Source organism: Ovis aries, chromosome 1, assembly GCF_016772045.2.
Source record: "Ovis aries strain OAR_USU_Benz2616 breed Rambouillet chromosome 1, ARS-UI_Ramb_v3.0, whole genome shotgun sequence".
NCBI classification, from domain to species: domain Eukaryota; kingdom Metazoa; phylum Chordata; class Mammalia; order Artiodactyla; family Bovidae; genus Ovis; species Ovis aries.
The window spans coordinates 14,541,925-14,567,824 of NC_056054.1; positions in this window are offsets into that span (position 1 = coordinate 14,541,925).

The following is a 25,900-nucleotide window of genomic DNA, read 5'->3' on the forward strand; positions in this document are numbered from 1 at the left end:
ATGTATAAAACTTCTGTTTGCAAACTGTGTCACACTGAGCCGGCCTGTACTGCCTTTCGGTTTTCTCACCTGTAAAGTGGTTATAGTTATCTAGTAGCATTATTGGAGAATTAAATAATACTGTTAACCAAGTGTTTAGCACAGTACCTGACCCAGAAGAATTTCTTTGGAGATTCAAGGTAAACAATATGCATGGAGTCTTAATCAAGGCCTTGAATGTCTGGTGAAGGAGCTTGAAGTGAAGCTGAAAGCAGTAGAGAATCATAGGAGGTTTGTGAGTGGAGGAGTGACACAGATATATCTGAGCTTTGGGAAGATGGGTTCTGGAAGAAGAGTCTAAGCATAATGCAGGAGAGGGAGCCCTAGCTCTGCACCTAACTGACTCCATTTTCTCACGTGAAAGTGAAAGTCACTCAGTCACGTCTGACTCTTTGTGACCCCATGGACTATACAGTCCATGGAATTCTCTAGGCCAGAATACAGGAGTGGGTATCCTTTCCCTTCTCCAGGGGATCTTCCCAACCCAGGGATTGAACCCAACCCAGATTCTTTACCAGCTGAGCCACTAGGGAAGCCCAAGAATACTGGAATGGGTAGCCTATCCCTTCTCCAGCGGATCTTCCGACCCAGGAATTGAACCAGGGTCTCCTGCATTGCAGGCAGATTCTTTACCAACTGAGCTATCAGGAAAGCCTTTCTCATATGTGAATGGTCCTCATTGGTGTTTCACTAGCGGGCTATGAATTATATGAAAACACAAACCCTAATACAATCAGGTGCTGACAAGTTTGCCTTTTTTAGAGATAGACCTGATGGGAGTGAGGGGGAGCTGATGTAGCAAGCCTAAGCGGTCACATGGTGGGTGAGATGGGACTTTGAGATGCTCTGGAGGTTGCAGTCATGGCTGTGGCCCAGGGGCCCTGCAGGCACGGCCCCTCATAGAATTGGAATGCTACATGCCTGGTGCGTGAAGATAATTGTGAAACCATATGAACTCCCCTTAAGAAACTTTTCCCATGAAAAGTGACATCCATACCTGGGTGCTGAGCTCTGAGCACAGGTGGAGCCAGAGAATCACCCGGAATGACTCTTCTGTCCACTAGAGGGAAACACAGACTAGAGAGACAATGACTCCTGTGCGCAGGAGCCCCAAGGCAGCCAAAGGAGCTGCTGCCAGGGGCCTGAGTTACCTAGGCCCAGTGCTGGGCTGGAAAAGCTTGCACTAGCTCAGTGAGAGCTGGTTATTGACTTTTCAGGAATCATGGAAGCTGGTTGTTGCATGTGGTCATTACAAATTAAATTAAGACTGCCCTGGTGGTCCAGTGGTTAAGAATCCAGCCGCCAGTGCAGGGATACGGGTTCAATCCTTGGTCCAGGAAGATTCCACAAGCTGCAAGGCAAGTAAGCCACAGCTTACTCAGTAGTACCACAACTACTGAGCCTGAACACCCTAGAGCCACAGCTGCTGAGCCTGAACACCCTAGAGCCCGTGCTCTGCAACAAGAGGTCACTGCAGTGAGAAGCCTACACACCACAACTAGAGAGTAGCCCCCACTTGCAGCAACAAAGACCCTCCGCAGCCATAAAAAATAAAATTATATAAATTTTATACATTTATATATTTACCAGGGATTCCCTGGTGGCTCAAATGGTAAAAGGATCGCCTGCAATGCGGGAGACCTGGGTTTGATCCCTGGGTTGGGAAGATCCCCTGGAGAAGGGGATGGCTATCCACTCCAGTATTCTGGCCTGGAGAATCCTATGGACAGAGAAGCCTGGCGGGCTACAGTCCGTAGGGTCACAAAGAGTTGGACATGACTGAGTGACTTTCACTTTATATAAATTTACATATAAATAAACATTAAAAACAAAGATCGTAGAGACTCCAAACTCATCATTCCCCACTTGTTTTTACTGTATTTTACTATTATCTATTGTACCTGTTATGGTGGAAGTATTATAGAATGGTGTGCTACTGTACAACTCCAGCTTTGATAGCTTCACATTGCCCACGGTGGAGTGTTTACTCTGTGGAAGCCTGCAAATGCTACAAATCAGGTTGTCCCCTATCCCATTCCAGTTGTTAAATATTTACCAGGACATCACTGCCTAGGCCTTTCCTACATCATGTCTTGTGGGGAAGAGATGAGCTTTTGCCAAACACACACTCAGAGATATCCCCATAGATGGAGCATCCAATCTCAGCAGGCAGAGGCTGTAGGAAGGTGAGTTGAGGGGAAAGGCAGTGGTTATTGCTGTGTTGTTGCAGGAGTTTGGCCTGGAGGCCCTCTCTCAATCTCAGGCTTTGTGCAATGTACTTGCTCCATCTGAAATCTCTTTGAACTTGAGTGCTCAGGCGTGCCTTTCTGTGAGTTCTGAGATCACCCAGCACTAGGAAGTCTTCCCCCACCAGAAGGGATGCTTCCTGAGACCAGGGAAGCACCCTTCCAGATCTGTCTTCCCAGGCCTGGCTCCAGTCCCTGGGCCAAAACGCTGGATGGGCTACACAGAACACTGGGCAGGAACAAGCAAGACACTGGTATCAGACAGATCGGGCTCCTCCACCCCCTCACTGCTGCTCTGAGAAGGGCACTTCACAATCTGGTTTTCAGTATCCAACTTGTCAGATAAGGATAGGCATGGCCGTCCTGAAGATTAAACGAGATTATCCATGGGGAGCTCTCCCTTGGGCCTTCCCATCACCTAGAAGGTGTTCCATGACATAGAAACTATTTTTGTTATACTTGTGGGATGGCTGGGTGGGTGCTGAATTTAAACTGCCTCTGAGTCCCAGACCGCCCTGACACTCGATGTGTCAACGAAGGGGCTCGGGACAGGAAGGACCAGGGGGCAACAAATCCATGGTGGCACCGCTGGCAGACCTCCCCAGTACACAGCCAGGAAGTGAACCCTCCCCCGACTCCAAGGTTGGGACTTACGGGGTGGAGGGCGGGCAGCCGGACGTCGCAGACCGGGGGTGTGTGTGCAGGAAGCGGCGGCCGGGCCTGTCCAGGAGCCTCAAAGTGGCGGAAGGGAGGCAACACCGGCACCTGCATTGTGCGAGGACCGCTCCCGCCGAGCCGCCGCAGACCCCCTGGCGCGCGTTCTTGGCGTTCGCTGCTGGGGCGGGGCCCGCTGCTTTCAGGCAGGTGGTTACTAGGCAGAGAAGACTCCATCCACCTTCAGGCCTTCAGTCATTCAGGCATTGATCTGTGATAGAGCTGCGAGGCGCTGGTCCATAATCCCGAGGACCTTCCCAGCTGTTGGCTCAGTGGTCAGATGGCTGAGTTGGAATCTCGGCTCCTCCACTCTGTAGCTGTGTAACTTGGGTAAATGACAACCTCTCTGGACTGTCCTCGGACGGAATGTTGGATTAAATGAGTGAATAGTAACTCCACTACTCTTTTGAGTGTTGGATTAAATGAATTCCATGTGAAGCACTTGGAATCATGGCAGCAACCAGTCAGTATTAAGTGTAGGATCTTTTCAAAAAATAATTTTTATTATTGCAAAAGACTGTTTCAAGCGTGGAGGCTGGGAGGATGCTCTAGAGGCTCCCCAAACAGTTGCACACTGGGGGGTCTGAACAGTGGTTTTAAAGATATTGAAAACTGATTGCCAACCTTTGAGAACTGTGAAATTTCATCTCAAGCTCAGATTTTGACTTCTTTTTAAAAGATTGATGGTCTGGGAAGCTTGTGTTTCATAACATGCTATTGAGTATTGTGCTGGCGGCACTCTTTATTTATAGCGGCAGTCTCTATTTATATCCTATTTTCATAAGTCTGTTGCAAAGTGGTGTTAATTGTTGTACTAGGAAAAAAAACTCTTGGGCAATTCCCTTGTTGCAAGGGTCTGCAAGGAAAATTTATTTTGAAAGGCAGATATTATATTTAAGTTGTGGTTATTGATTGCCATGGTTTTAAAATGTTGCCTTCTGGGACATCTAAAGAAAGATTTCTTTAACATGTCAGAATGGGGCAATTTATGCCATTTGTATAATAGGACAGTTTATGCCCTGAGCCAAAGAAAGAAGCTGAAGTCCTTCGGGATTTCACAGTTGGGGTAGAGGCCAGAAGTTAGTGATTAGGTGGAAGGTGTTGGAGACCTTACCAGGAAGTGGAGTGGAGTTGGAGGGAAGGAGCAGGCAGCTGACAGGTATTTCAAAACATTGTATGGAAAAAACCGAATGAACTTTTTGGGCAACCCAATAGAATTGAGGGACTTCTGAGGTGGCTCAAGGGTAAAGAATCCTCCTGCTAATGCAGGAGATGCAGGTTTCATCCCTGGGTTGAGAAGATCCCCTGGGGGAGGAAATGACACCCACTCCAGTATTCTTGCCTGGAGAATTCCACAGACAGAGGAGCCTGGCGGGCTGCAGGCCATGGGGTTGAGCATGCATGTACATACATAGAGTTGCACATAGAATTGAAAGTCTGTGAGGAATGGGGGAAAGAGAGGAGACAGGTTGACTTTTGGGTTTCCGGCCTGAGGGAATGGATGGGAGGTAGACCCATTCATTGACCTGAGGGTCCAGAGGAGAACAATGAGTTTGCCTTTAGCCATGTGGGGTCTGAGACTTTGTATCAGTCATGAGATCAGTGAGATAAGTGGATCTGGTGTTCAAAAGAGAGAGGTGAGACCGGAGGCCTGGCAAAATCACCCCAGGGGTGTGTGGGAAGATCAGAAGGACCCCAGGACCTGTTTCCATTAAGGGATTAAGGCATTGAAGGAATTGGAAAAGGTAAAAGGAGGCGGAGAGGAGCCTGCACGTTAGGTCCAGAATCTCTTCCTTTTACACTGCCTGCCTCCCCTGGGAGCCTTATCCTCCTTCTGCAGCTTTAGATTCCCTGGACTGAGGAATAGGTAGGGAGGAGGGGCTCTGACCAGAGCCTGATGTTGCCTGAAGGGGAAGGTGGAGGCAAGACCCCAGTCAAGTTTGGAACACCTACCTAAGTGCCCTTCAGAAGCTCTCTCTTGCAGCCCCTCCCCTCCCCTGGGTCACTTGTTGGGCTTCTGGGACACTGTTGGGAAGGGGAGCTCAGAGGAAGAGCCCAGCTGGGCCCCTGGGCCTCTGGACAACAGAGTGAGCAAAAGGAAAACCAGGACATTCTCAGCTGTGGGAAAGTTACAAGTCCAGAGGCACAAGAGGTGCCACGTGGTAGGATAACTACAGGTCAGGCAAACCCCAACCCTTGTAACCAGGAGGTATTGCAATTGTCATCCATAGAGGCCGATGATCTTTCTTGGGAGCCAGAGATCTGGGCTGAGCTTTGATATGTGCCAGACACCATCATGCATGTTTTATCTAATTGTCATCAAATTTCCTATGGAGGAAATACAATTTTTTGTATTCTTCTTTTAAAACACACATTTATTTATTTGGCTGCCTTGGGTCTTAGTGGCATCATACAAGATCTTTTGTTGTAGAGCATGGATTATGTACTGTGACACTCACACTTCAGTAGTTATGGCATGCTTGGGTTTACCTGCCCTGCAGCATGTAGGATCTTCGAAACCTGACCAGGGATGGAACCTGAGTCCCCTGCATTGGAAGGCGAATTCTTAACCACTGGTCCACCAGGGAAGTCCTGCAATATTCTGCATTTTACAGGAGAGGAAACTGAGGTGCAGAGAACATAAGTAATATGCCAAGGACATGCTGCTGATGAGAAGCAGAGTTGGGAGGTCAAGGGTGGAACTCAGGCTCCATCACTGTGGTTTATCCAGGGATGGCCCCCCTTCTGTGATGGCTCCTCAGTCTCCTTGACACTTGGCTGTACCCTGCACTTCATCTTCACCTTCACAGTCAATCAAAAAGCAGTTACCAAATCCTGTCGATCCTACCCCCTTTACAGATCTTGCATCTGTCCCCTTTCCTCCACTCCTGAGAGTCACCACCCAAGCTTGGACCTCGTGGTCTCTTGCGTTCGCCTTTCCACCAGCTTCCTCCTTGGTCTCCCTGCCTTCCAGTTCTCCCACCTCTCCCTCCATCCATCTTCCACAGGAACTTCCAAAGGTCTCTCTTAAAACCCAAGTCTGGCCATGTCATTGTCCTTAGCACCTGCCAACAATATCCTGCTGCCCTGCAGACAAAGTGCAAATGCCCCAGCAGGCCCCCTGCTCCAGTGGTGACCTCACTGCTCCCCTGACCTGCTCCAGCCAAACAGAATCTGCTTCACCCTCCTCTAAATGGGCCCTGGGCTGGGCTTTCTTGACTCGGGACCTTTGTACCCGCTGCTGACTTGGCCGGCCACAATCTCTGCCGACTAAAGTTCTGGCCACCCTCAAAGGCCCAGCTTCATGGAAGGCTGTTTTGCCAGAGCCAAGTGTATGTTGGATGAAAGTTCTTGGTTTTCCTGACTCTCTCTCCCCTAGTGGGCAGCATGAGCTCCATGTGTCTCTCCCCCTGTGCCCAGCACAGTGCCTGACATACTGGAGAGGTTCTGTAAGCGAGTCCCTTAGCCTCCATCCACCAACTCCTCTATCCTGGCTCTGACTCCAGGTTCAGGCCTGGATTCACTCCAGCAACAGCTCCAGCTCCAACTCAAGCTCCTGGCTCATCCCCAGCTCTGATTCTAGCTCTGACCTGCTTCAAGCTATAGCTCCAGCTCCTGGCCTAGCACCAGCTTTGGCTCAATATCCAGGACAGGCTTAGCATTTGTCCAAAATCCATCCCACCATTTCCTACCCTCCCAATCTCCAGATCCACTTTCCTGGACTGAGGTTTCCTGCCTCAGCACTCCCCAGTTGGAAGGAGGGAGAGAGCATGGGAAGAGACTAAACCGAGCCCCACACAGCCTGCTCTCTTCTGGGATCACCCCTGCCATCAAGTCACATCACTGTGTTAGGGGAAGCACACTGACTGAACCCGCCCACCCTGGCCAGGCACCATAGTAACCATTTGCATGAGCTGTTTTATGACAGGAGATCCTGATAAGGAATACGGAACTAATAAGCCACCACCAACGGAAAGAGTTCTGGAAAGGTAGAAAGGAGACACCACGTGTCCGTCCACTTCACAGAATCCCTCTCACTAGCATTCATCTTGGCTGAGCGATGCGTGCGCCACCAGGAAAGACTCTGAATTAGAATGATTGGCCAAAGACCACCCGGAAACTAATCTCATCACCATAAAACCTGAGACTGCAAGCCATGCGGCAGAGCTGTTCTCCTGGGTTCCCTTACCCTACTGCTCTCCACCCGGGTGCCCTTTCCCAATAAAATCTCTTGCTTCGTCAGCACGTGTCTCCTCGGACAATTATTTTCCGAGTGTTAGACAAGAGCCCAGTTTCGGGCCCTGGAAGGGGTCCGTTTTCCTGCAACAACTTTCCAGCCCAACATCATGGCCCTGACCAGTACTATGGGGACAAACAGACCCAGGGTCCAAGCAAGAGCTTGTCATTTACTGGATGTGATCCTCAAGGCCCAGTCCTTTTGTCTGCAAAATGGGACGACAGTCAACGTAAGAATAGCTGGAGACAGGCCGTGGAGTTCCCACAGGCGTGGTGCCTGGCACAGAGTAGATGTCAATAACCATGAGGGCTTTTCCTGCAGATGACCTTCACATTCCAACGCACGTTGCATAAGGGCTGTCCTGTCACTGTGACACTGGTGGGGCTGGCACAGCCTTGTTTCTAGGCTTCTGGCTGGGACTGTTGTCCCTAGAGCCTGTTGGGCAGTGGGGACAGAGCCAAGGTACCCTACTGGAATAGTGGAATCCCTGCCCAGAACTCCATGTCCCTGACGTCAGGTGCAAACATGAATCCACCAGGTACTGGGGAAAGGCCATTCTTCCTTCTTTGTTGTGGGCTGACTATGTATGTTTTGGTATCTTTTTCTCCCCTCTGATTGCCTCATTGAGTTTCTATCTCATCAAAGCTCAGAAAGCAAGGGTTGCTATGAATAAGGGAACCTGAGGATCCTATCTATCCCTCAAACCCAGGGACCACCATCAGTGGGGGTCTGGCTGTGATGTACAGGTGTATGCGTGTGTAAGTATGGATGTATGTGTGGCATGGTGTGTGGTGGGTGTAGGCATGCTAAAATATCATGTGTAGTGTGTATTTGTAGGCAATGTGTGGTCTATAAATGACAAAGGGTAATTGGAGGGCTGCACCTATAGGTATGTGTATGGCGTGTGCATGTGACTTTCGTGTATGGAAAACTGTAATGTGGAGACAGAAGTGGACCTGGGTATGGGGTCTAAGCAATATGTGTATGCGGTGTATCTGCACGTGGTGTGGGTCAAGGGGAGAATGTGAGCTGGTGAGTTTTGTTAGGCGGCAGGCAGTGGGGAGGTGTTAGCATATCTGGGATTCCTGCTGAATTCTCCGAGGTGACACAGGCCAAGGTCATTGTCCACTTGCTGAAAGAACAGAGAAGGGCAGTAGGGGACAAGTCAAAACAGTTGGGTCTGTATTCAGAGAAGACTGACGCTCCATGTCCAGCTGACTGCCCTGACTCTGCACACAGCCTGGGAAAATAAACACAACCTTTGGAAGGCCTGGTGATGTGTCTGCAGAAGATACCACAGCTGGTAGCTCATGTGAGCACTGCCCTGCCTTTGACCAGGAGTCGCGATTGGCTGAGGCCAATGGCTTTGCTGCCTCTCGCTGGTCCTAGATGTTTACTTCAAAGCTGCAGCCCTGCTCCAGAGCTTCCAGACCCTCCTTGCTAAGCTGGGTTAGCCCAAGTGCAAATTGGCATCTCGTGGAACTCCAGGCTAGAGAAGGAAAGTTTCCTAACTTCTAAGGCCATGCCACATTCAGGCAGCTGATCTCTAGAGGAATATAACTTTTACTTGGGCTGGTTCCTCCCTGGCCCACCTCTCGGTGTGCCTCTCTACTCAGAATGGGCCATATGTCCCTCCCACCTTCAGAATCACCCCTAGATAATGTGATCCCATCTATGTCTTCCCTCACTCCATGCTGAAGACACCCTGATTCACTTGCATTTCCAACAACGCATTCTGCAGCCCACTGCCTAAAACACCTTACTCTGCCTGGCTAACTGATTTCATCCCTCAGAAGTCAGGTTTAGCATCAGCTCATCAGGTTGCTTTCTGAAGCTGAAAATCCTAGTTGTCCCCTCAGTTCAGTTCAGTTCATTTCAGTCGCTCAGTCATGTCCAACTCTTTGCGACCCCATGAATTGCAGCACGCCAAGCCTCCCTGTCCATCACCTATTACCCTGCTTGTCTTCAGCTGTAGAACACTGCTTTTTGGCTGGGCAAGATATTGGCCTGGAGTAAAACCTCTGTTTCCCAGAATTCCTTGAAGCTAGGTGTGGCTCTGTGACTAAGTGCTAGTCAGCAGCTTGTGAGCAGAGGGATTTTGTGCAACCTCCAGGAACTGTTTCTATGATTTTATTATTTTTATTTTTGGCCACACCATGCAGCATGTGGGATCTTAGTTCCCTGTTGTTGTTGTTCAGTTGTGTCCAACTCTCTGTGACCCTATAGACTGCAACATGCCAGGCTTTCGTGTCCCTTTGCAGATCACTGCCTTGTCGTGGTGAAGGAGCTTGTGTAACTCAATGAAGCTATGGGCCACCCAAGACAAACAGGTCATAGCAAAAAGTTCTGACAAAACGTGATTCACTGGAGAAGGGAATGACAAACCACCCCAGTATACTTGCCAGGAGAACCTCATGAACTGAATAAAAGGACTTAGTTCCCCGGCCGGAGATCAAACCTGTGCCCCCTCCATTGGAAGCTCAGAGTCTGAACCACTGGACAGCCAGAGAAATCCCCAAGAACTGTTTTTAAAGGCAGAGTGTGCTGCTTTCACACCTTCCTCCTTGGGATTGACTGGAATGCAACCATCAAGGCCAGAGCTTGCACAGCCACCCTGGACAATGAGATAGGAGCATTGTGTCAAGAATGGCAGAAGATGGCACAACAATGAAACAGAAAGCACATGGTCTCTGATGGTCACGAGTCCACCATGTTAGCTCTGGACTACTTACTTCCAGACTTCTAACTGGTTGCAATGACTGTGATTTGGGGGTTTTTGACCTACAGCCAAATCCAAGCTTAACTGGTACACTTTCCTTGGATCGGCTGACTCTCCCCTTGTTCCCTCAGCTCTGCTGGCCAACACCCTCTGTTCTAATTGCCTGGTTCTCTTTGTTCAGCAGATTGTGAGCTCTTGAGGGCAGGGTCCACGTTTGTTACCAAGCATGGTGTCTAACAAATCCAAGAAAGTTAGTTATTATTAACAACCATGTGAAATATACATTCAGGCATCCAGATTTGGGTGGAACTGTGATCGAGGAGTTATTCATATATTAATATAGAATGCAGTATAGTTACTAGTATAAAAATGGTCACTGAAGTGGTGGAAGGGGATTGGGTAAAGAGAAAATAGGGTTAAAAAAAGAGGTCCTTTAAGGTCATGTTGAGGGGGAGACACCCTAGAAAGAGGCTGAGGAAAAAAGCCTGTGAGCTGGCAAGTATCAAGCAAAGGACTGCGGAGCAGGTGAGCTCCAAGACCTCATGTGATTCCAGAGTTTCCTCAGCAGCTCGCAGTTGCCAGATGTAGTAGCAGAGAAAGAAATCAGTTGGTTTGACCCAGGATGAAGACAGGAGAAGGCGTCTACAAAAGAAATGCCAGCCCTATGGGAGGAAAGACAATGTAAAACTAGGAAGGGCTGCAAGGCTGACAGAGGATGAGGGCTGTGCTGAGGAATGGGAGGTCCTGATGGGGTTGAAAAATAGGTGATGTGAATGTGCATACCTGAGACAGCTGGAAAGAATTTGACATTTTTTTTCATGATGTAACCAGGCCACACGATGCCTAGGATAAACACAAGGTCATCAAATTGTGGGTTTTTATTTTTTACTGGTTCTGCAGCACTGCAACTCCCACTCAAAGTCTTTCTGAAGGCTCTGGGAATCCCAGGGTCTTTTCATACATGCCCAGAGAATTCATTCATGAGGCTTCCTCTTCCTTTCCCTCTTCTGCTCAGGATTTCGGTGGAACCATTGATTCTTGTCAGTGCTATGGCCAAAGAAAACGCCACTGCTGGTGAAGCTCAAAGGGGGGCTGATGTGACTGCTGGTGCCCACCTGACTCTGCGCTGAGGTCCCCCTACCCAAAGTCAAGGGCCCTGCTGCAGAGAGAAGCAGTGGTCAAGGGCTCAGGGATGTAGAGTCTAGGACACCTGAGCTTCCATCCTGGCTCTGGCACTAGCTCTGTGACCTTGAGCAAGTTGACTAACTCAGTTGACTAACTTCTCTGAGGAGAGGATATTGGAGAACCGATGTCATGGGAATGTGGTGATGTTAAAATGAGGAGATTCACTGAAATCACTTAGTACAGTACCTGGCATAGATGAGTGGTTACCAAATGTTGATGATCGTGATTCTCGTTGTCATAGTCCTTCTTGCATTCATTAACTCATTTAACAAGAAGCTGCACGTTTTCCCGTAGTTGCTCAGTGCTTCAGCCAAAATGGATTTTCTGATGCCTCCCAGCATTTCACATCTTGTTTCACCCCTCTATCACTTTATACATGCTGATTGCTCTGTCTGAATTGTCCTTCACTCCTCATCTGCCTGGCAAACTTGCCCTTCCCGCCTCAGCCCGTACCTGGTGGACTTTCCAGACTGGACCAGATGTGTTCTCTGGGCTCACACGTGGCCAGGGTAATCTTGTTGCGCAACTCCAGGGGGAACAGTCATATAGGCCTCAGCGTTGCACAACATGCCCATATCTCTCTTCTGTTTCCCTCTGTCATAATTTCTTTCTTTCTTTTTTTTTTTTTTTTATCAGATCCTTATGGTAATGATTTATTTACCTATTGGTCTCTCCCTCTAGACTCTGAACTCCTTGAAGCCTCTCTCTGACACAGAGTCTAGGCTCAGTGAATGCTCATCTGAATGAAGGGATCTTGGTCTCATCCCTGCATCTCAGGGCTGCTAGGAGGCTGAGAAGACAGAATGAACAAACATGAAGCATGTTAAGAACTAAGCATGTCCAGGAAGTTCGCTGCCTTATGTGTTTCAGGTCAAGGCATTTCTGCAACAAATAGAGCTGTAAAGGAGGATGCTGTGGTCACAGTAGGGGACTGGAGTTGAGATGTAAAAAATGAGTATATACTTGGAAAACCCAACATCCCACACTTCTGGATTGCTCTGTTTGGGGGCGGGAAGAATTCAAGCCCACCATTTCCCATGATTTTCCTCTGGTCCAAAGTGAAGGAAGTAATCATTTTGAAAGCTGTTACAAGGACATTATATATCCTAGAGGGACTATCATAGATTGATGCCTCTTTATAGGCCTGTTTTTATGCATGGTAGGCTAGGGCATAGCCTGAAACAAGAGGGTGTGCTCAGAGGATCTGCCATAGTTTTAAAAGATAGTTTGAGTTATTTCCACAATGGGCTGGGACCAGATTATAAGACTTTTAGGAAAGTGTTTTTCTTCCTCAGTATGGATTGGGTCAGAGGGGATGAGTTAGGGCTTTGCTGCAGCAGTCCAAGGGAGATGAGATGAGGGTCTGAGGATGGCCCGTGACAGTGTCACCTTTATAAAGTACAGATGTGATCATTTTGCTCCTCTGCTCGGAATATTTTTTTAATATTTTAATTAATTAATTAATTTGCCACGGGTCTTAGCTGCAGATATAAGGTCTTTCCTTGGGATGCACGGGCTCTCTAGTTGTGGTGCGTGGGCTCTGGAGCGTGTGGCCTCAGTAGTTGTGGCACACAAGCTTAGTTACTCTACATGTGGGATCTTAGTTCTCCAACCAGGGTTCGAACCTGCATCCCCTGCATTGCAAGAGGACTGTCAACCACTGGACCACCAGGGAACTCCCTAAGGCTCTTTTTAATGGTTCCTCACAGTCTTTGGGATGAGGATACAAGGCTTCTTTTCATCTTCTCAGCCTCAGGGCTTACTAGTTCCCCAGCCAGCAAATGCTCAGCAAGCCCAAGCTGCTCAGTGTTTCTGCTCCTGCCATCCTCCACCACACTTCCATGTCTGTGGTGTTCCCTTTGCCTGCCATGTCCTTCCCTGTCTCAGGAACTCTTACTCATCTTGAAGGGTTTGGCTCCATTGCCACCTCCTCTGTGAAGCCTTCTCAGACTTCCCCCTCCCCCCCAAAAAACCCTAGTGTTTTCAAATGTGTATTCAGATCTCTTTTAGGCCTTTGCCATATCATTTCATAAGTTAATCTGCTTATATTTGTCTCCATGGTTAGACGTTACTTCCTCAAAGGATGAGATTATCCATGCTTTATTCACCACTGTGTTGCTGAGTGGTCACCAAATAGTCTCAGTGAAGATACTGACAAGTCCACTGCTACAGCTTTCCCAAGTATCTGTTTTTGTTTTTGTTTTTTTTTTAATTTAAGGGCCTCAACTTTTATGTTTTAAACCCAGATCAGAAAGTGTTTTTCCATTGTCTATTAATCAAAGACATCCTGACAATCAGAGGGATCAAAAGAAAGAAATGAACATTTGTTGAGAGCCAACTCTGAGGTTTGTTTTGTACACATACATTGTCTCACCTGATCCTATAACACTATGATCAGATAAATTACAGATCAGATGAATGAGGCTTGGAAAACTTAACTGACCTCAAAGTCACAGAGTTGGCTAGAGACAGAACTATTCAATAGACTCAAACCCTGATGATCCTGCCTCCAGGCTACCCTTTAAGGGCCTCAGCTAAGCTTATCTCTTGCTCCTCACCACTATTTGATCACAAGAGATCACAGGGTTACCATTGTGTCTGAAGGTAGCCAACCAAAGCTAGAGGTCTCTGCATGCCACAGTGGAAATGGAAGCAGCCGTTACATGGTGTTGGGCTGTCCAGAACACTTTTTGTGCATATGGGTAAAAGGAGGCCCAGATGGGAGGCAGAACTTCAGAGGTGCCCAAGGCAGGTTCTGCTTCTGCCACGTTGGTCTGAGTCCAACAAGTTACTTACTTTGAAAACTTCCAGCTCTAAGAGGGTCAAGGCCAGCAGAACAAGGTATAACTGTCATGCAGGAATATGGTATGAGCATAAGGAGAAGGAGGGCAGAGGCCTGGCTAGCCAGTAAAAGAGTAGTGTTGCTTAAGCTTCAGTCTCCACTTCCTCTTCTGAGATTAGGCTCTGGACTCTTGCCCAGAGAGCACCTCACCTGATCTTGGACCCCTGAGGGTTACCTGGTAGGTTGGTCCAACCACTGGGGCTCCCTCAGAGCTGTGACATGACCTCAGGTGGTGTGGCTTTCTGACCCAAGGATGACCTACCCAGCTTCTTCCTCTCCATCATTCTTACATCATCACCTCAGGAGTCAATCTTCCCAGGGAGTAGGGCTGTCTTTCTTTTCTGGAGAGGACCTTGAACTAGGGAGAGTTGAGGGTGAGAAGACGCAGAGGTGAAGAAGGGTGTACCAGGTATCTCTAGAAACCCCTCAACCCCAGCAGAGGCTCAGAACTTAGGCCCATCACCCAGCCAAATGCTGAATCTCAGGATAGGAAGCCTCCCTGTGGAATGATCTATAGCCTTTGAAATCAGCCCTGAGTTGGAGGATCAGCCTTGAAGCCTCTCCTGTTCCTCAGTTGCTTAACCAACATCCAGTTGTCCAGTCAACAGGAATATTGTTGACTAAAAAATACAGTCACAACCTGAAAGCAGGGTTTTTTATTCAGTGGGAATGTTAGGACCTCAAGCCTGGGAGACCGCATTTCCAGTAGCCCTGAGAAACTGCTCAGAGGTGCTGGAGGAAGCAGTCAGGATATATAGAAGTTTGTAACAAAGGAGGGCAGGCAGTCTGAACACCAAAGATTACTGTTAATTAAGGAAAACCAGATATCTCAAGGAATTCAGCACTCTTCAATGTTTGGGAAGATGCAAGAGTCTAGGATTATTGAAGTCATTCGTTTCATGTACATCTCCGCTATCTGGGGCCACCATCCTGTTTTTATGGTTTCTCACTATCCACCCTCCTCCACCCAACTTCTCAGCAATCACCATGGGTGGGCGTTGGGGTGGCATCTGCTGTATCTCAAGCTTTGTTTTCCCTTTCAGGAGCCCTGATTCACATTTGGAGGCGCCAAATCACTGACAACTGTTACATCCTTGTTTATAGATATGGAAGGAGATAGTCTATTTCACAGTCTCTCACCATGGTCATAAAGTCGACCATATTTGGGAGATGTTTCATGACCATTTTTTTTTTTGTCCAATGGCATTAGGAAGCTCATCCCAGATCAGGCGAAAGTTCTTGTTGATATATCACTCCAGGTGTTAATTTCCAGATTCAGTTCAGTTCAGTTGCTCAGTAGTGTCCGACTCTTGCGACCCCATGGACTGCAGCATGCCAGGCCTCCCTGTCTATCACCAACTCCCGGAGTTTACTCAAACTCATGTCCATTGGGTCTGTGACGCCATCCAACCATCTCATCCTCTGTCGTTACCTTTCTTCTCCCACCTTCAATCTTTCCCAACATCAGGGTCTTTTCAAATGAATCAGCTCTTCACATCAGGTGGCCAAAGTATTGGAGCTTTAGCCTCAACATCAGTCCTTCCAATGAATATTCAGGACTGATCTCCTTTAGGATGGACTGGTTGGATCTGCTTGCAGTCCAAGGGGCTCTCAGGAGTCTCCTCCAACACCACAGTTCAAAAGCATCAACTCTTCAGCGCTCAGCTTTCTTTATAGTTCAGTTCTCACATCCATACACAACTACTGGAAAAACCATAGACTAGACAGACCTTAGTTGGCAAAGTAATATCTCTGCTTTTTTAATATGCTGTCTAGGTTGGTCATAACTTTCCTTCCAAGGAGGAAGCGTCTTTTAATTTCGTGGCTGCAGTCACCACCTGCAGTGATTTTGGAGCCCAAAAAAAGTAAAGTCAGCCACTGTTTCCCCATCTATTTGCAATGAAGTGATGGGACCTGATGCCATGATCTTAGTTTTCTGAATGTTGAGCTTTAAGACAACTGTTTCACTCTCCTCTTTCACTTTCTTCAAAAGACTCTTTAGTTCCTCTTCACTTTCTGCCATAAGGGTGGTGTCATCTGCATATCTGAGGTTATTGATATTTTTCCTGGCAGTCTTGATTTCAGCTTATGCTTCATCCAGCCCAGCGTTTCTCATGATGTACTCTGCATAGAAGTTAAATAAGCAGGGTGACAATATACAGCCTTGACGTACTCCTTTTTCTATTTGGAACCAGTCTGTTGTTCCATGTCCAGTTCTAACTGTTGCTTCCTGAGCTGCATATAGGTTTCTCAAGAGGCAGGTCAGGTGGTCTGGTATTTCCATCTCTTTAAGAATTTTCCAGTTTATGATGATCCACACAATCAAAGGCTTTGGCATAGTCAATTAAGCAGAAAGAGATGTTTTTCTGGAGCTCTCTTGTTTTTTCGTTAATCCAGTGGATGTTGGCAATTTGATCTCTGGTTTCTCTGCATTTTCTAAAACCAGCTTGAACATCTGGAATTTCATGGTTCATGTACTGTTGAAGCCTGGCTTGGAGAATTTTGAGCATTACTTTGGTAGTGTGTGAGATGAGTGCAATTGTGCAGTAGTTTGAGCATTCTTTGGCATATCCAGCTTAGGCTCTTTGATAAATAATAAAATATTCTCTGGGCCCTCTATCTTCTAATCTATTAGGATCAAGGCTTTAACCTATTAGGATTTCCTTTGTTGCTTCTTCCCACACCTAGAATTACACTATTACAATTATTGATGGCATACAGAACAATATTTTTTTGATCAATTGCTTTGTCACCTAGGCACCACTGCATTTGTTGGAGGCCTGGCTGCACGCTGTGAGACAACAATCTTTTAAAATAGACATAAGTAATGTAGTTCGTAACCTTGACGAAGTCATAGTGTAACAGACAAAAGCGCAAACAGTTTGGAAATAAGGAACAAATTAAAGCTGGAGGCTGACAAGCTTAGTTAGATTTTGATATTTGGGGAGTTTGTTAGATATACCAAAAAGGTTTTAAAATACAGGATCATAGATCACTTGTAATCCAGTTGCAATTACCATCAGGTTTATAGGAAGCCAGGTGGAAAGCCAAATCTTGGCAGGATCAGGCAGAGAGAAAAAGACAAATCTCTCATCCCCATTTACAAGGCATTTTTTATCAACCTGTTGTAGATCACAGTATAAGAGAAAAAAAGGTTACCCGGGAAACAGATTTAAGTTAGCATATTTTGTAAAGTCAAGGTTATAAATCATATTTGTCAGTTCATTCAGTCTCATGTAACTGATTCCTGTTGATCTGCCTGAAGTAATCAGATTTCCATTAGAGCCTGTCATTTTGTTATCCAGTTAAATGGCATTAAGGCTATTGGAAACACCATGGTTTAAAAGTTCTTTTTATGAGTCTTCTTGAAAATCTTCATTTTGTAAAAGCAGTATAAAATTATGATAATCTACAAAGGACAAAACTTAAAATAGCATGGTATAAGATTTGAGTACAATGCAATTAAGAAGCTTGGATATTTCTGCAACATATGACACTTGTATAATCTCTAGAATTATGACTGATAACATTATATCAGGACATATCAGATGTTAGGGATTTCACATAAATTAGGGATTTCACATAAATTTTGTAATATCTGTATTAATGATATTTATCCATACATTATAATCTAAAGTTCACTTTTAGTCACTTGACAATATTTTTCAATTAGAAATACCAAATAAACTTAGTTTCACATTTATCTTTGAGGTGTCTCTGACTTGTCTTACAGATTTTTTTTCCCCCAAAGCATCCATCCCAGAGTCAGCTGGAGGCTGACAAGCTTAGTTATATTTTGATATTTGGGGAGTTTGTTAGATATACCAAAAAGGTTTTAAAATACAGGATCATAGGTCACTGAAAGAACACTTATTCAACCAAAATAATAAAACAATTAAAGGAAAACAAATATAGATCACTGAAGGGCACAGAAACTCACACAATTTGTAGTCAAAAAGAAGCACTTTTAACAGAGAGAAATCAAATCCCCGTCCTACACTAACTCACTTAACAAAGTCCACTCATTCATTTAGTTAACTTCAATTCAAACTCAGTCAATCCTGACTGTGTACAAAACTTTTCCCTCAGGATTTCTTTCCATAGTCATCACTTCTGTATCCAGTCTCTCATTTTCCATCTAAATAAAATCAACCAGCTCGTTCTTTCTTTTTCCTCCCCAAAGTGTAATTCCATTTCTCATGCCTTTTATTAATTGAAAACATACATTCTATTTCTTACTGTATATTGAAAACTTTGTATTATTGTAGTACTGTATTGTTCCTAATAGCTTTAATTACATGCTTAAATCAGAACCCTCAAATTTTGTGCTGTGCTGTGCTGTCGCTTTGTTCCTGTCTGACTCTTTGTGACCCTATGGACTGTAGCCTGCAAGGCTCTTCTGTCCACGGGATTCTCCAGGCAAGAATATTGAAGTGGGCTGCCACGCACTTCTCCAAGGGATCTTCCGGACCCAGGGATCGAACCGAGTCTGTTATGTCTCTTGCACTGGTTGGGAGGTTCTTTACCACTAGCACCACCTGGGAAGGCCCAGGTGGGTTAGGGTTAGGGTTAGGGTTAAGGTTAGGAATAGGGTTAGGGTTAGGCAAGGCCCAGGTGGTTCAGTTCAGTTCAGTCGCTCAGTCGTGTCCGACTCTTTGCAACCCCATGAATTGCAGCACGCCAGGCCTCCCTGTCCATCACCATCTCCTGAAGTTCACTCAGACTCACGTCCATCGAGTCCATGATGCCATCCAGCCATCTCATCCTCTGTCGTCCCCTTCTCCTCCTGCCCACAATCCCTCCCAGCATCAGTCTTTTCCAATGCGTCAACTCTTCACATGAGGCAGCCAAAGTACTGGAGCTTCAGCTTTAGCATCATTTCTTCCAAAGAAATCCCAGGGTTGATCTCCTTTAGAATGGACTGGTTGGATCTCCTTGCAGTCCAAGGGACTCTCAAGAGTCTTCTCCAGCACCACAGTTCAAAAGCATCAATTCTTCGGCGCTCAGCCTTCTTCACAGTCCAACTCTCACATCCATACATGACCACTGGAAAAACCATAGCCTTGACTAGATGGACCTTTGTTGACAAAGTAATGTCTCTGCTTTTGAATATACTATCTAGGTTGGTCATAACTTTTCTTCCAAGGAGTAAGCATCTTTTAATTTCATGGCTGCAGTCACCATCTTCAGTGATTTTGGAGCCCAGATAAATAAAGTCTGACACTGTTTCCATTGTTTCCCCATCTATTTCCCATGAAGTGATGGGACCAGATGCCATGATCTTCGTTTTCTGAATGTTGAGCTTTAAGCCAACTTTTCCACTCTCCTCTTTTACTTTCATCGAGAGGCTTTTTAGCTCCTCTTCACTTTCTGCCATAAGGGTGGTGTCATCTGTATATCTGAGGATATTGATATTTCTCCCGACAATCTTGATTCCAGCTTGTGTTTCTTCCAGCCCAGCATTTCTCATGATGTACTCTGCGTATAAGTTAAATAAGCAGGGTGACAAGATACAGCCTTGACGTACTCCTTTTCCTATTTGGAACCAGTCTGTTGTTCCATGTCCTGTTCTAACTGTTGCTTCCTGATCTGCATACAGATTTCTCAAGAGGCAGATTAGGTGGTCTGGTATTCCCATCTTTCAGAATTTTCCACAGTTGATTGTGATCCACATAGTCAAAGGCTTTGGCATAGTCAATAAAGCAGAAATAGATGTTTTTCTGGAACTCTCTTGCTTTTTCCATGATCCAGCGGATGTTGGCAGTTTGATCTCTGGTTCCTCTGCTTTTTCTAAAACCAGCTTGAACATCAGGGAGTTCACGGTTCACATATTGCTGAAGCCTGGCTTGGAGAATTTTGAGCATTACTTCACTAGCATGTGGGATGAGTGCAATTGTGTGGTAGTTTGAGCATTCTTTGGCATTGCCTTTCTTTGAGATTGGAATGAAAACTGACCTTTTCCAGTCCTGTGGCCACTGATGAGTTTTCCAAATTTGCTGGCATATTGAGTGCAGCACTTTCACAGCATCATCTTTCAGGATTTGAAACAGGTCAATTGGAATTCCATCACCTCCACTAGCTTTGTTCGTAGTGATGCTTTCTAAGGCCCACTTGACTTCACATTCCAAGATGTCTGGCTCTAGATTAGTGATCACATCATCATGAATTTCTGGGTCGTGAAGATCTTTTTTGTACAGTTAAGTGTATTCTTGACACCTCTTCTTAATATCTTCTGCTTCTGTTAGGTCCATACCATTTCTGTCCTTTATCAAGCCCATCTTTGCATGAAATGTTCCCTTGTTATCTCTCATTTTCTTGAAGAAATCTCTAGTCTTTCCATTCTGTTGTTTTCCTCTATTTCTTTGCGTTGATCGCTGAAGAAGGCTTTCTTATCTCTTCTTGCTATTCTTTGGAACTCTGCATTCAGATGCTTATATCTTTCCTTTTCTCCTTTGCTTTTCGCCTCTCTTCTTTTCACAGCTATTTGTAAGGCCTCCCCAGACAGCCATTTTGCTTTTTTGTGTTTCTTTTCCATGGGGATGGTCTTGATCTCTGTCTCCTGTACAATGTCACGAACCTCATTCCATAGTTCATCAGGCACTCTATCTATCAGATCTAGGCCCTTAAATCTATTTCTCACTTCCACTGTATAATCATAAGGGATTTGATTTAGGTCATACCTGAACGGTCTAGCGGTTTTCCCTACTTTCTTCAATTTGAGTCTGAATTTGGCAATAAGGAGTTCATGATCTGAGCCACAGTCAGCTCCTGGTCTTGTTTTTGTTAACTGTATAGAGCTTCTCCATCTTTGGCTGCAAAGAATATAATCAATCTGATTTCGGTGTTGACCATCTGGTGATGTCCCTGTGCAGAGTCTTCTCTTGTGTTGCTAGTGGTAAATTAGAATCCTTGACTTTCTTTTTTATTAATTCATTTATTTTAATTGGAGGCTAATTACTTTACAATATTGTAGTGGGTTTTGCCATACATTGACATGAATCAGCCATGGGCATACATGTGTTCCCCATCCTGAACCCCCGTCCCACCTCCCTCCCCATCCCATCCCTCAGGGTCATCCAGTGCACTGGCCCTGAGCAACCTGTCTCATGCATCAGACCTAGACTGGTGATCTATTTCACATATGATAACATACATGTTTCAATGCTATTCTCTCAAATCACCCCACCCTCGCCTTCTCCCACAGAGTCCAAAAGTCTGTTCTTTACATATGTGTCTCTTTTGCTGTCTCACATGTAGGGTCTTCATCACTATCTTTCTAAATTCCATATATATGCATTCAGTTCAATTCAGTTCAGTTCAGTTGCTCAGTCGTGTCCGACTCTTTGCGACCCCATGAATCTCAGCATGCCAGGCCTCCTTGTCCATCATCAACTCCCGGAGTTCACTCAAACTCACGTCCATCAAGTCCGTGATGCCATCCAGCCATCTCATGCTCTGTCATCCTCTTTTCCTCCTGCCCCCAATCCCTCCCAGCATCAGAATCTTTTAGCATCTTTTAATTTCACGGCTGTAATCACCATCTGCAGTGATTTTGCAGCCCCCCCCCCAAAAAAAAGTCTGACACTGTTTCCCCATCTATTTCCCATGAAGTGATGGGACCAGATGCCATGATCTTCGTTTTCTGAATGTTGAGCTTTAAGCCAACGTTTTCACTCTCCTCTTTCACTTTCATCAAGAGGCTTTTTAGTTCCTCTTCACTTTCTGCCATAAGGGTGGTGAAATCTGCATATCTGAGGTTATTGACATTTCTCCCGGCAATCTTGATTCCAGCTTGTGCTTCTTCCCTGGTGGCTCAGACGGTAAAACGTCTGTCTGCAGTGCAGGAGACCCGGGTTCAATCCCTGGGTTGGGAAGATCCCCTGGAGAAGGAAATGGCAACCCACTCCAGTATTCTTGCCTGGAGAATCCCATGGGCAGAGGAGCCTGGTGGGCTACAGTCCACAGGGTCGCAAAGAGTCAGATACGACTCAGCAACTTCATTTTCACTTTCACTCTGCATATACGTTAAATAAGCAGGGTAACAATATACAGCCTTATATTGTATTGGTGTTTTTCTTTCTGACTTACTTCCCTCTGTATAATAGGCTCCAGTTTCATCCACCTCATTAGAACTGAGAACCCTTGACTTTTAAAACCTTAATTTTAGTAAAACTAAGAAGTAAGTAAGTCTGAACTGTCTTACCTTGGCATTCTGTAGATTGGTGAGCATAAACACTGGGGAAAATTTCTAAAAACATTTGTGTTCTTACAGAGAACAACTGATATCTCAGGATCTTTTATCTATTCAATAAATTTTCATCACTTAGCTTAAACTGGCATAGCTCTAGAATTCTAAGTTACCTAGTATCTGGAAAGATCATTTTTTTTGTTTGTTTTTTCTTTTATTTTTGTTGGAAAGATCATTTTTGAATAGTTTTAAAATATAAAAAGAATTTACCCTAGAGTCCTTATCTCATTTAGATTTATCTTAAAGTTACATCATTTCAAGTTATTTTTCTTTCAAGAGATCTAGTAAGGTCTTATTTATTAAACATAGGTATGATACAGTATTATACTCAATTTCAATGACTGTTAATGACATATCTATATTAACTAGATCAACAAACTTAAACATTAATATCAGGTGTCAACTTACTATTGAATATTTCCTAGTTAACATGAACCTGAAAGTCATCTTGGTCAGTTTCTTTTAAATGCAAGTTCTTTTTATTAAAATTAAATAGAGCTCTTTATAAATCCAATTCTAATAATACTTTTAAAAAGTAGAGATATCTTATATGTATAATGTGTACACAGACAGGCAAACCAGGAATCGCATGGCTTCATTTAAAAGCTTAGCTAAGAATCAGGAATACAATATAAACATACTAGTTAACAAACATTTGGAATACACAAAAGTTGCTTGCTCAAATGATAAAGGCTTACTATCTGTAAGGTTTGGCTGAGGGAATGGTCTCAATGGTTTGAATTTAAAATTGCCGCTTTTTTCCTTTGGTTTCAGTTCTTGCCCGCTTAACTGGCCTCGGTGTCAGGTCTCTCTGGCCTGTACTCATATTCTGGTTTTCAGACAGTTGCTTAGTTTTCCAACTTTAGAGTTCAATTTTTCATGTCTTCAAAGGTTTGTATAAGGCATTCAGCAAAATACCTTTCTGTGTTTATGAATTAAACCAAAGCAAAATCACTATTTTTATTTTTATTAGCCCTTGCATGTTAGTTCCCACTTTTACTTATTTTGTAACTCTATTGGTTTCCTCAGTATATTTAGTTAACACTTCTTTGGTGGCAATCTATATGCCTTCTCTATCCCACAATAAAAATAAATAAGAGCTATGACCATCATATACAAAGTAAGTGAAAGTGAAAGTCACTCAGTAGTGTCCAACTCTTCGCGATCCCATGGACTATACAGCCCACAGAATTTTGCAGGCCAGGTTACTGGAGTGGGTAGCCTTTTCCTTCTGCAGGGGATCTTTCCAACCCGGGGATTGAACCCAGGTCTGCCGCATTGCAGGTGGATTCTTTACCAGCTGAGCCACAAGGGAAGCCTTCATATATAAATGCCATCTAAATATACCAATTTTATATACCTTTATCTAAATTCTGCCACCAATTTCTATACCTTTAACTTTAGTTTTCATTACATCAAGGCTGTATATTGTCACTCTGCTTATTTAACTTCTATGCAGAGTACACCATAGAAAATGCCAGGATGGATGAAGTTCAAGCTGGAATGAAGGTTTCCAGGAGAAATATCAGTAATCTCAGATATGCAGATGACACCACCCTACTGACAAAAAGTGAAGAGGAACTAAAGAGCCTCTTGATGTAGGTGAAAGAAGAGAGTGAAAAAGTTGGCTTAAAACTCAACATTCAAAAACTAAGATCATGCCGTCTGGCCTTATCACTTCATGGCAAATAGAAGGGGAAACAATGGAAACAGTAACAGACTTTATTTCCTTGGGCTACAAAAGTCACTGCTGATGGTGACTGCAGTTGTGAAATTAAAAGACACTTGCTTCTTAAGCTTTGACAAACCTAGACAGCATATTAAAAAGCAGAGACAAATGTCCGTCTAGTCAAAGCTATGGTTTTTCCCAGTAGTCATGTATGGATGTGAGAGTTGGATCATAAAGAAGGCTGAGCACCAAAGAATTAATGCTTTTGAACTGTGATGCTGGAGAAGATTCTTGAGAGTTCCTTGGACTGCCAGATCAAACCAGTCAATCCTACATGAAATCAATCCTGAATATTCACTGGAAGGACTGATGCTGAAGCTGAAGCTCCAATACTTTGGTCACCTGATGTGAAGAGCCAATTCATTTGAAAAGACCCTGGTGCTGGGAAGAATTGAAGGCAGGAGAAGGGAATGACAGGGGATGAAATGGTTGGATGGCATCATCGATTTAATGGACATGAGTTTGAGCAAACTCCTGGAGATAGTGAAGGACAGGGAAACCTGGTGTGCTATGGCCCATGAGATCGCAAAGAGTCAGACATGACTGAGTGACTGAACAAGAAATAGGGCAAACACAAATTAACCCAGGAACACAGAACAACCTAGGAATATTAGGCAGAAACATTTACAACTCGAAGACACAGAGAAATGTGAGTTTCCCTTTGTTTAAAGTTTTACTAAGCCAGTTTTTAACTTTGCATACAAAATAAGGACCCCCTCAATTTTTAGGGTAAGATTTCCTTCAGTATAATTTCTCCAATTAAAGTATAATTTCTCCAATTAACTAGGTATTTGCAAGTATGAGCTCCTTATGAATCTGGCTAGGGTGTTAGTCAGAGGTTGACTTTCTGATGCCCTTTGTTTTCCTTTTGAGAAATTCTATTTCCCATTTTAACTTGAATTTGTCAGGGATAAAAATTTCCTAGTGAAGTCGTGTGGTGGGCCTGTGTGCTGCTTGTGAGTGTAACTCCTCCCAGATTCAGCCCAGAATTGTTTTAGCTCATCTTATGTGTCTCAGAGTCTATCTCTGGCAGTTAAGGACCACTGAGTTTTTGAGAGCTTGAGTCGCTGAACGTCCAGTTCTTATTTGTTTCCCCAGGTGAGCAATTTTTTAATTAATGAGAGGATTTCTCTATGGGACCACTGCTCAGCATGAGGACTCAGCCTCTACTACTCCTATAAATTTCTCAGGCACCTGAGAAGACTGTAACTGGCTGGGAGCTATGTTCCTTTTCCTCAGACTAAAGCTTTCATGGAATATCTTCACTTTTATCCCAACAAATTCTATTAAGGCAGCCAAACTGAGGAAAAGAGTCAGATCAGGCTCTTACCTAACTACTCAGCACAGACTGCTCAACCTCCTACAACGTAGCAACCTCGGTGTCTTTCAACAAAGATCCGGGGATTCCTCGGTGGGTATTTCAAGGTATCTTCTAACTGGATGGGTATTTCCCTGGTTATCTGTTAACCAACCCCTTTCAGCGTCTTACAACTGGGAGGGGGTATTCCTCGGTATTTTGCAACCGAGTCCCACTCAGTGTTTAGACTGTGGGTGGGCCCCAGTGTTTTTCAACTGAGTGCCCCCGCTAGGAACTTTCAAGTGAGAGGGGGCAAGGACCTGCTACACCCCACCAAATAAAACTCAGGATCTTCAACCAATATGAGAGATCCTAGAACCAGAAGAGACGCAATCAAATCTGTCTGAACTCCCAAGGAGATGGATGGGCACAAGGGGCCTCTGCTGGTACCAAGGCTCCAGATTCCTGTAGAGCTCAGGCAGAGGAGAAGGAATCTGCTCTGGGTCCCTTTGTGTTGGTTGCCAAAACTGTCTACTAAAAACTATAGTCACAACCTGAAAGCAGAACGTATTTTATTTGGTGAGAATGTTATGACTTCAAGCCTGGAAGGCAGCGTCTCTGGTAGTTCTGAGAAACTGCTCCAA